Source organism: Talpa occidentalis, unplaced genomic scaffold (genome assembly GCF_014898055.3).
Source record: "Talpa occidentalis isolate TD23 unplaced genomic scaffold, MPIMG_talOcc4v2.1 talOcc4.3, whole genome shotgun sequence".
Classification (NCBI taxonomy): domain Eukaryota; kingdom Metazoa; phylum Chordata; class Mammalia; order Eulipotyphla; family Talpidae; genus Talpa; species Talpa occidentalis.
Genome location: NW_023603184.1, coordinates 91,811,416 through 91,821,706, shown reverse-complemented (window position 1 = coordinate 91,821,706; position 10,291 = coordinate 91,811,416).

Genomic DNA, 10,291 nt, shown 5'->3' with positions numbered 1-10,291 from the left:
GCAAATGGTGTGGGCCACTTGGGAAAATCTTAACAATATTGTTGAAAATTACTCTTTTGAAATTTGGTAAAACCATGGTCTATTTTTGTTCTTTTGCTTTTATTTTCTTTTTTCCAAGTGTGACAAGTATATTAATCAGGTGGATGTGTGAAGTGAAAGAAGACAGGTTTGTGACTTGTCTTCTACTCCTACTTCTTCCATGATTCACATCCAACTTCAACCAACCTCCAGAGCAGAATGTTCTACTATTTCCAAGAACAAAGATGTTTTAACATCAAAAATCTCCAGAAAAACTGCAGTAGCATAACCACTGATTAAAAAGTACATGTTGTCGGGCCTCCCTGGTGGTGCAAGGGGTTAAGATGTAACCTATGATGCTATCCGCAGCCACTGCAGCATGAGTTCGATCCCTGGCCAGGGAGTTACCCACATGGCGTAGCAGACCTCTCCTGACACACCCGCTGCTCCCCTCAGCAGTGTATTTCAGTCAATCTGCCTGTTCTGTTTCCCACTCTGTTTCTGGTGAATCCTCTCACCCCACACAACTCTGGCCTGATCCCCAGTTCTGGTATGCATAAATAAATAAATCTAAAAAAAAAAAAAAAAAAAAAAGACAAACCGAGTTCAGAAAAAAAAGTACATGTTGTCAAAAAATATTACTAGTGCCGTAATGTTTTACTTGCCTATTTATCTTATTACTTTTAATAGCATATAAATACAATTGAAAAAATAGTAACACATACTTTTTAAGATTAGCTCTCACTGTAACAGAGATGTGAACAACAGTGGTTTGAATGACACAGAAATGAATTTTTCTATCACACAGACATCCGGTGGGGGTGTGTGGGGTTTCTTAGAATTGACTTCTTGCTTTTGACAGCACAGTTACTAGGATATGGCTCTTCTCATCATAGTCTAACATAGAATTCAATCTAACATTTCCACATTCCAAGAAGCAGAGTAGTAGGAGGGAGAGAGAAAAAAGAAGTGCACACATGTCAGGTATCGCTTAAGGAAATTTCTGGAAACCTCCATGTAACCATTCTCTTACATTCCACCGGGCAGAGCTTAGCCACATGGCTATGTCCAGCTTCAGAGAAGGTTGGGAAATAGTATCATTTGTTCTGGTTATCATATGCATTGATCAACTGTGGACAATGCAGAAAGGCAAATATATAGATTGGGGTGACTAGCATTTTCTGCCCCAACAGATGTGTGTGATTTACTCACAATCGCAGACGAAGTTAGCACAGTCAGGACTAGTGAGAAGCCAGTTCTCCCAGCTTTCCTGGTGCTTGCTGTCAATATTATTTTTATTTTAGCTCCTTATCTTGTCCAGTGAGCAGTGTGTATATCTTCACCATGCACAGACACCTCTCTGGAGACTTACTTGGTTTTCTTAAATTGCCATTTTCCTTTGTGTTGGCGACATTTTGGTAATGTATGTGATGCTGTGTGGAGTTCTCTTGCCACACTTAATACTACATGGCAGAATATTCTCAAGTCACAATAGATGAGGGATTTGGGACTTAGGATGGTCTCTTGGGCACCTTGGAAAATACAGAGAAAGCAAGGAGGCAGACATGAATTGTTTGCTGCTCATGGAGGAATTCATGAGATAATTAGGAGAAGCTGCATTTGGCAGAGAATGAGATGTGGCCCTTGGGGGTATGTAAGAGGGTGAAATATGTGAATAATAAAGGACGTCTTAGTGCTTGGGTGATCTCTTGTGTACTATACTTTCAGAAGGTGAAAGTAAGTATTTATGATTACTGTGTTGATGCTGTACATAGCTCAAAACTAAAGATGTAAACACAACTAGGGCTTACAATTTCCCTTTTTACATTACTGTGAGCTAGCATGTAAAACTCAGGCATCAACCTTTCCAGGAAACCAACATTCACCCTGCTTTAAAGTATCTTTAGGGGCCTCCCCGGTGGCGCAGCGGTTGAGCGCTGGGTTGCGAAGCTGCCCGCAGCCTCTGAGGCGCCGGTTCGATCCCCGGCTGCTCCCCGGCCACCGGAGGAGGATCCCACATGGCGCGCAGACCTCTCCTGCCGCCCGCTGCTCCCCTCAGCAGTGTACTTCGGTCCTTCTGCCTGCTCTGCTCCCCGCTCTGGCTCTAGTGAATTCTCTCACCCTCCCGCGCTTCTGACTGTACCCAGTGCATGTATAAACAAAAAACAAACAAACAAATAAAAAATAAATAAATAAAACATGCCTCTGTTAAAAAAAATAAATAAATAAAAAAAATAAAGTATCTTTAAATTTCAAGAATGACAATTTAGAATTAATAACTTCTTAGCCCTTTTATAGGGACAAGTCCTCATTTTAGATCACATGAAAGAATTTACACAGGATATTGCCATACATCATTCATATTTATTTTTGTAGAGACTGAACAAATATTGAGTTTAGCTTTGTACACCTTTCTGCAGGAACAAGAAATGTGACATTAAGTCAACTGTGGTGTGAAATCTCTTTGGTTGGTTGACTATTTCCAATATGGTGATGGAAGCAGAACTACTAGGGGGATAATGGAGGAAGGGATTCATTATATAAATATGGGAGAAGCTGAAACAAAATTACTAGGGGGATCAGAGAAAAGTCACCAAGCTGCCCTCCCAAGGGCTGGCATAGTAGGCGATTGGGGACTTGCAGGGGAATCTGTAGTGAAATCAGATACATCTGGTAACTTTCATTGGCCCAAGAAGGAGGGCTTGTGAAATGTGTAATCTCTGCATGGCCTCTGCAGGTCTGCAGCTGAGCTCCTGTTGACCAACACTGTGGTGCTGTGGGTTAATAGTATTAGACACAGAACAGGAGGGAGTAAGGATAAACTGGAACTTGTACAGCTGTGTCTCTCTATCACTTTCAAAGGCAGTATTCCTGCCTCTCAAACCTCACACAAATTCTTCTTTTTGGCCAACTCTTTCTCAGAACAATGAGGGGATTCTGGAAAATGTTATTCTAGTTAAGCCTGGTTGCATGGCACAAACCCTCACAGTAAATATGTGAAAAATGGAAGAAATCCTAATCATACATTTCAATAAAAATTCTAATATTAATTAGTACCCAGTTTACCTGGTTCATGTATTTACAAGTAAAAAAATGAGAAAGTCATGTAAAATTAACTGGTTACAAACTGTCTTAGAGTATTTACATTTTCTAAATGTGGAACAGCTATAAAATTTTGCCCTTACAACTCCCATTATAGATATGATTACAGGGGAAAAAATGCCTTGAGAATTAGTTGAAACACTGAATGCTTTCTTGGGTTTGACAGAGTATCAAGAACACAGGACTGTACTCTATGATCCACAAAGTATCCCACATCATTTAAAAAGGTGATTTATACTAGTAACAATCCTATTTATAGTTTCACACTTGCTGCTTATTAATGCTCATTACAGATGACTTCCTTAATTCCTTTAAGCTTAAATCTCAGCTGTTTTCTGGCACATTAACAATATGGCAGATCACCAAAGGAGGGCTGGTCATGGACTTAATGTTATGCACAGAATAATTTGACAAGTGAATTGGATGGACTGGGAAACAAGAGCAGGATCTCATTCTACTCAGAAGATTCCAAGGGACCCTGGCAACTGAAGTGTGAGTATCTTGTCCTCTCTAAGGAGAAGAGGACTCAAAGAAGCATTAGGTTGAGAAAATCTCCAAAGAAGAGGTCTTGCTAGTCTTGGGAATCCACATGATATGGGGAAGTTTTTCAGCCTCAGCATTCTTTCTGTTCTCTCTCAGGTAGTTTAGGTTGGGAGGCCCTGAGAGAAGTTGTCATTTTTTCCACAGGCTTCTATTAATGATGTAGAAGTTTGGCCTAGGGCCAAATGATGGAGAAGAACATTCCCTTTCTGGTGCCTCTCCTTCCACTCTTTGTCTCTTATTAAACACCTCTCTTCTTGATGCTAGGTGTCCTCATTCAGGCGTTGGTTACTCAAGGCCACTGAATTTTGTTTGCTCCTTAGAATATTTTGATTGGTTAGTGCTTAATGTCAGAATTTCCATTTTCTCTGCTCCCATAAAAATGCACCATTTCAATGTCCCTCTAAGAACTTCCCTCAACTAACATCACAATACTACAAATGGGTCTAGAAATAGTTAACAATAGCAGCTGGGTGTTTCCAGCTTCCCAGATTTCACTGCAAGTTCCAAATTGTGCAGTTGACAGAAAGATGCTTAGGGTAAGCCTTTGGCAGTTTCCACTGGCTACCCACGCCACTATATCTAGGGCAAATCACAGACATAATTGTCTGGTTAATTATTAATGTGATTGATGGTTACTGATTGCCCAAACTCAAGGTCATAAATGTTTTGCCTCTATTAGTTTCTTAATAAATACATGTTGGTTGAAGTAGTCTTTGCATAGTCATTGCCTCAAGATTTTCCTCTCTTAAATTACAGACACAGGTGGGGTACTATTACTCCAGGAACCTGTGAGCAGTGGCTCCAGAAAAGAGGCACAATTGTGGCTGGCAAGGGTCGGTGTGTGACCAGGTAGGCAGAATCCATAGCAAGGACATCTGTGGCTCTTGACCAGGTTTGTCAGCAGGTCTGAAATTTGTGGCAAGATTTAGAAAAGGGGGTGAGTCATTGTTAGGGCCTATGGTGGAAAAGGGTGGGGAAGGCCAAGTGCAGCTATGCCCAACAGAACAAATAAAGAGTCTACACAAATAGAGATGGTAAGGAACAGTCAGTGCCTGAATGGGGTTCGGGCCTTTCATAGGTGCTCATCCTTTTCTAGAGTGGCTTGAATCTCTCAAACTCCTTTTACAAGTCCTACCAGGTACCAGTTCTACTTTGCGTAGGTTCAGCCTGCTTGTTGCTGCGGGGTGTAGAACACCTCGCCTGCAACATTTACTGCCAAGCACATTTGGGGATTGCCAAACACCTTTATTATTATTGCATGAAGAGGCATATTTATCTTAAGACCACAGTGATAAGTTTGACTTTCCCAGAGGATAACAAGAATTACACAAGGTGGCCACCTCGTCTGGAAACCAGGCAAATCCTTAATAAATTATTCGTTGATAGTGTATTATACTGAATGACAAAATAATATAATCTATATTTCTAGACTTGATGGCTACCATATAGAAACCATTTTTGGAATAGGAAAAAAGATAAAGATTTTGTTTTACTATAATAGTAAAGCTGTCATACCCAGACTAACACAACAAGTGCAACATTTTCCTGAAGGCTCCATTCCCCTAGCCAACTATTTATACTATGCTTGTGTCACCACAGGAGAAAAACACTGTTGACATCAATATTTAGCAACATTATATTTTGGTCTTGAATAAAAAATTAAGCTATTCTTTTAGTCCAGCAATTCCATATGGTCTTGTTACTTCTAGTCATAAGATACAATCTTTTAACATTTATGGACATAAATGCTTTCCATTTTTTTGAGGATTACCATAAGGCCTTGAGGATTTTATTTTTCACAATAAAATAAAAGAGCAAACTCAACCCATGAGAATTAGACTAGCAGTTAAAATAAGGTCTCTACAGACCTCAGTTTCTGGTGCTTGAAGAGATTCAACATCATCCGTTAGCTCTCAGCTCCTTTCAGTAATAACTATTAGTATTACTTAATAGCTTAGGAAGGGAGAAAATAGATGTTTAAAAAAAATCTAATAAAAAATAGAAGCCAAATCTTTTCATTCCAGATGTCTGAAAAGGAAGGATTCTATGGAACAGAAAAGTGTCACTCCTAACAAAAACAAACAAAAAAATAAATTATGGACACAGCCACCCTCAGTCAGAGAAGTGACTGAGAACAATTGGCTTCAAAATCATTGTCACCAGGAGGGCATAGACCAGAGAACCTGGGACAGGGCCCGGCTAGAGCCTTTGGCATCCTCTGAACAGCTGCATACACTTCTTATTGAGTGAATTCTGCTTTTCTTGCTGAACTAAGGGAAGAGGCACTAAGGGAAGAGGCACAATAGGAAATCAAAATGGTGGTGACAGTTTGGCTAATTGCTTTGACCACACAGCGTGGAGCACAAGAAATATACTTGAAGTGAAGATATTTTGGAGTGAACCTTGGTTTTCTTGATTGGTCACCTCTAACTTTGAGCCACACAAGCCTCTTTGAGCCTCCATTTCTTCATTTGGAACAAAAGGCTTGACAATTTTGCCCACCTCCCAGGGTTCTTGGCAAGATCAAATCAGATCATACTTGTAAAAGTTTGTGGTGAACTCTAAAATACTATACAAAAGCAAGATGAGTATATGCATAATTATAACTAGAGGGAAGTTCTTTTTTTCTTTTATTTACTAAAATATAGAGTAACTGTTTGAAAAGAACTTTTTGACAATATAGAATGAGTACCTGTTTGAAAAGAATTTAAGGTCCCAGACTCCTGTGTTACAGAGATAAATTGAGATGTGTTTTGGCTTCCCCCACTCCGCACCCCACATACACACAGAAAGGGACATAATGGAAGGAAAGGGGAGAGAGACAATAAAAACATGCACAATTATCATCTCTAGTCTATATTTCTAAATCCATAAAGGCCAAATTCCTTCCATAAGAATTTTTAGAAATACAAATTGGAAAATAAATTCTGCCCTCTGAAGCTCATTGTCATCCTTAGAATACTATATGCTAGGACACAGGAAATAAGACTTTATTTGTTCTGTAGAGAGAATGTTGGTGTGCAGAAGTTGTTTTAGGTAATAATAACGGTAAGTATTGGCACATTTAGAAATCAGAATGAACCAGTAGGGTTAAAATTGGAGGGGAAAATGTCAGCCAAAATTGGGTGCCTGGGCTAGTAAAGCAGAGGTTGCTGTGGGTGCTGGTTGTGACTGAGGGAGACCAGGGCATCTCAGCCAGATGCTGAGGTGAGGGGACCACAAGGCCCAAAATAGAAAATTATAAACTAGATGATACTTTTAGGGTAAACTTAACAACTTTTGATGTCATAACCTGAAAAATTAACCATCTTCCAGAATTGGAAAATAATTTGTTTGGTCATGAATCAACTATGTTTACTTAATGTGTTCTCTGTGGCTAATAATAATTAAAAGATATTATATTAAAGTATACATAAAATTGATCATTTTAGTCATTTTTAAGTGTCATTTTTAAGCCATTAACTATATTCACATTGTTGTGCAACTATTGCCATCATCCATCTCCAGAAATTTTTCATCTTCCCAGACCAAAACTATATCCATTAAATGTCAAGTTAGTGATTTTGTAATTTTTGATACCTAGGAGAGGAATTGCTAGTGATTCTATTTTTGGTGGTACATGCATCTTACAAAGATTTCGTATGTTTCCCTTTGAGTTCAGAGATTTGACTTGTGATAGCTGTACTGGGGAATCCCATATAACATGGTTGATTTTGTGTTTGGTGGTCTGCACCCTCTTGGCAATACGTACCAACAGGGACCTCATGGCCAGATATAACTCAGCCCTATTCCCAGAGGAAGGAGCATCCAAATTTACTGGATTAGAAATCTAAATCTTCTTTAGAAAGATATTTTCTACTTTACTTCAGACAATGTTTGTATCACACCTAGGTGTATAGACAACAGAAACAACTCATAAACTCCTTCTGTTACCTCAACTTGGCCCCAAAATGTATTGATCTTAGGCAAAAATGCTCAGAAAGATAAAATTCTTTTTTAAAAGTAGAGGATGAGGGCCTCCCCGGTGGCGCAGCGGTTGAGCGCTGGGTTGCGAAGCTGCCTGCAGCCTCTGCAGCGCCGGTTCGATCCCCGGCTGCTCCCCGGCCACCAGAGGAGGGTCCCACATGGCACGCAGACCTCTCCTGCCGCCCGCTGCTCCCCTCAGCAGTGTACTTCGGTCCTTCTGCCTGCTCTGCTCCCTGCTCTGGCTCTGGTGAATTCTCTCACCCTCCCACGCTTCTGACTGTACCCAGTGCATGTATCAAACAAACAAACAAACAAACAATAAATAAATAAATAAATAAGACATGCCTCTAGAAAATTAAAAAAAAAAAAAAAAAAAAAAAAAAAAGTAGAGGATGAGGACACTGTAGGGCAGCAGTGGTAGGAATAAGAGGACTTGCCCTTTGATGGGGGTGGTAGAGGGTGGGGCGGTTGGGAGGTGGTGGAGAGAGAGAGGAAGCTACTCCAGCTTCCTCCCTAACAATTGTCTCCCCTGCCTAGGGCACTGGGGTTTTTGTAGCAGAGTGTTGACAATGCCACAGGATGTAAAGGAACTACCTTTCCTGTTTGGGCTGCCTGTCACTGATGTTGGTGTTTTCAATTTTCTATACCAAAAATACAATAGAGAGTATATTGTGGATATATTGTTTTCCAAAATGATGTTTACCTTTCTCTCATGTTACTTGATTTCTTAATTATATTCTCCAAATGGGAATTCTTTATCTCAGCCCATGTGACGTGTTTTCTGAGTCAGTTACTCCTGATTATTCATGGTTTCTTCTGACTTTTCTGAGGAAGCGCTCAGGATGTCTGCCACTGATAGCCTCTTCCCCGGCTGACAGGCAGTGTACCTTAACCAATCAGGAACACAGCTCTCTATAAGGGAAGGAAGTCAGCCCTGAACAAGCATCCACCTGCCTTCAACCCAGGGAAAAGCCGGCTTTAGACTGGCCATTAACGTGATTATGAATTTCATGTTTGCTTAGATTAGGTATTGCAAATTATTCTGCATAAAGAGTGTCAAATTCCCTCTGAATTAGTGCTAAGTAACCCAGTGCCTGGTCTTGTTTCACAAGTGCTTTTGCGGCCAGTGACTCCCATTTTTGCCATCATGATAATGCCCTTCTACATGCATTCTCCAGACAAGTCCTTACGTGCTGTGGGAGAGCTGGAAGGGTTGGGGGAGGGAGACTGATAGGGCGGGGCTCTAGAGACAGGAAGCTGTTTGCTCCTTCAGTTACGGCAAACTTGTACTGACTTGAAACCTTGGTGCTCAGTGGTGCCCATAGGTCTCTTGAAAATCTATTAAATATCAGGCTGTCTGCTATGGTTGGTTACAATGCTCAGTGTTTTTAAAAAACAGTTTTATTTGAAAATTAGCAAGTCTTTTGATTTTTAAAAGAAAAAATATGTAGAAGGGTAAAAAGTAAAATCTCCCAAATGCTCCCAAACTGATAAGTGGCTCAAGAAGATGTGATATATATACAGATTGGAATACTACTCAGCAATCAAAAAAAGATAACTCATGCCACTGGTAGCAACATGGATGGAGCTGGAAGGGGTTGTGAAATAAGCCAGAAGGAGGGGATAAATACTGGATGGTTTCACTTATATGTGGAATACAGAAACCAGATAATCCTTACAAGCTGACCACAAATGTGAGGCATACAGGAGGGCAGGGTGAGGGGTAGGCGGTGATGAGAACAGGGGAAGTGAGAGCACAAAGGAGTATAGTGGAGGACTATGGGTACTTCGGTTGTGGGAGAACAACAGTGATCACACCTGAGGGAATAAATCCTACACTGTCAAAATAATTAACCAGGATGTAAAACAATGGTACTTCACTGAGAAAAAAAAAAAAAAGTAAAAGCTCTCCGTTCACCTTCCAAATCCTAGCTTCACATTCTTGAGTATGTGTATTCTAAAAACACACAACCTCTTTCTCTCTTTCACACACACACAAATTTTAAAAACATCAGAAGTTTGTACTATAATACAGTTATATAATGTGCTTTTATCACTTTTTAGAGCAGACATATCCATGTTAATTTGCTTTTTTTTTTTTTGTAATGAAGAGAATTTAACAGGAAGGAAGAAGTCAGCTTTCTGATAGGTTCATATTTGGATTCCAGTGCTGAAGCTCAGCTACACTGGGGCTCTTAGCTGGGAACTGTTGGTGTGACCAGCGCTGGGCTGTTGGCTCCCTGGCCACTGCTGCTGCCCCCTCCACTCACATGTGTGGTGGCATCTGACCAGGTGCCTGTGGAGGTGCAGGCAGGGACTCCTGGCAAGGCTGAGTAGATGTGTGCCCAGTCTGACAGGAAATTGAGAAGCCCGGAAGGCCTCCCGGCTGGGTGGTTATCCGGTTTGGCAGAAGCACTTTAAATGTCTGGTTCAGCGGCTGCTGATGTGATTGATCCAACATCAGCTATACGCCAGAATCTCCTGAAGCTCATGGTTTTTTGCCCAGACATGTCATGGGAGTCAAATTTTGGCATCTTGGCTGTTTTAGCCCCACCTGTAGTGAGAAGGCATTTCGCTACATTGCCTTTAGGGGGTCATGGGGGATCCCTGCCCTTATCTGTAACAATTATTAAGGTACTTGAGGAGGATACATTCCTTTGGA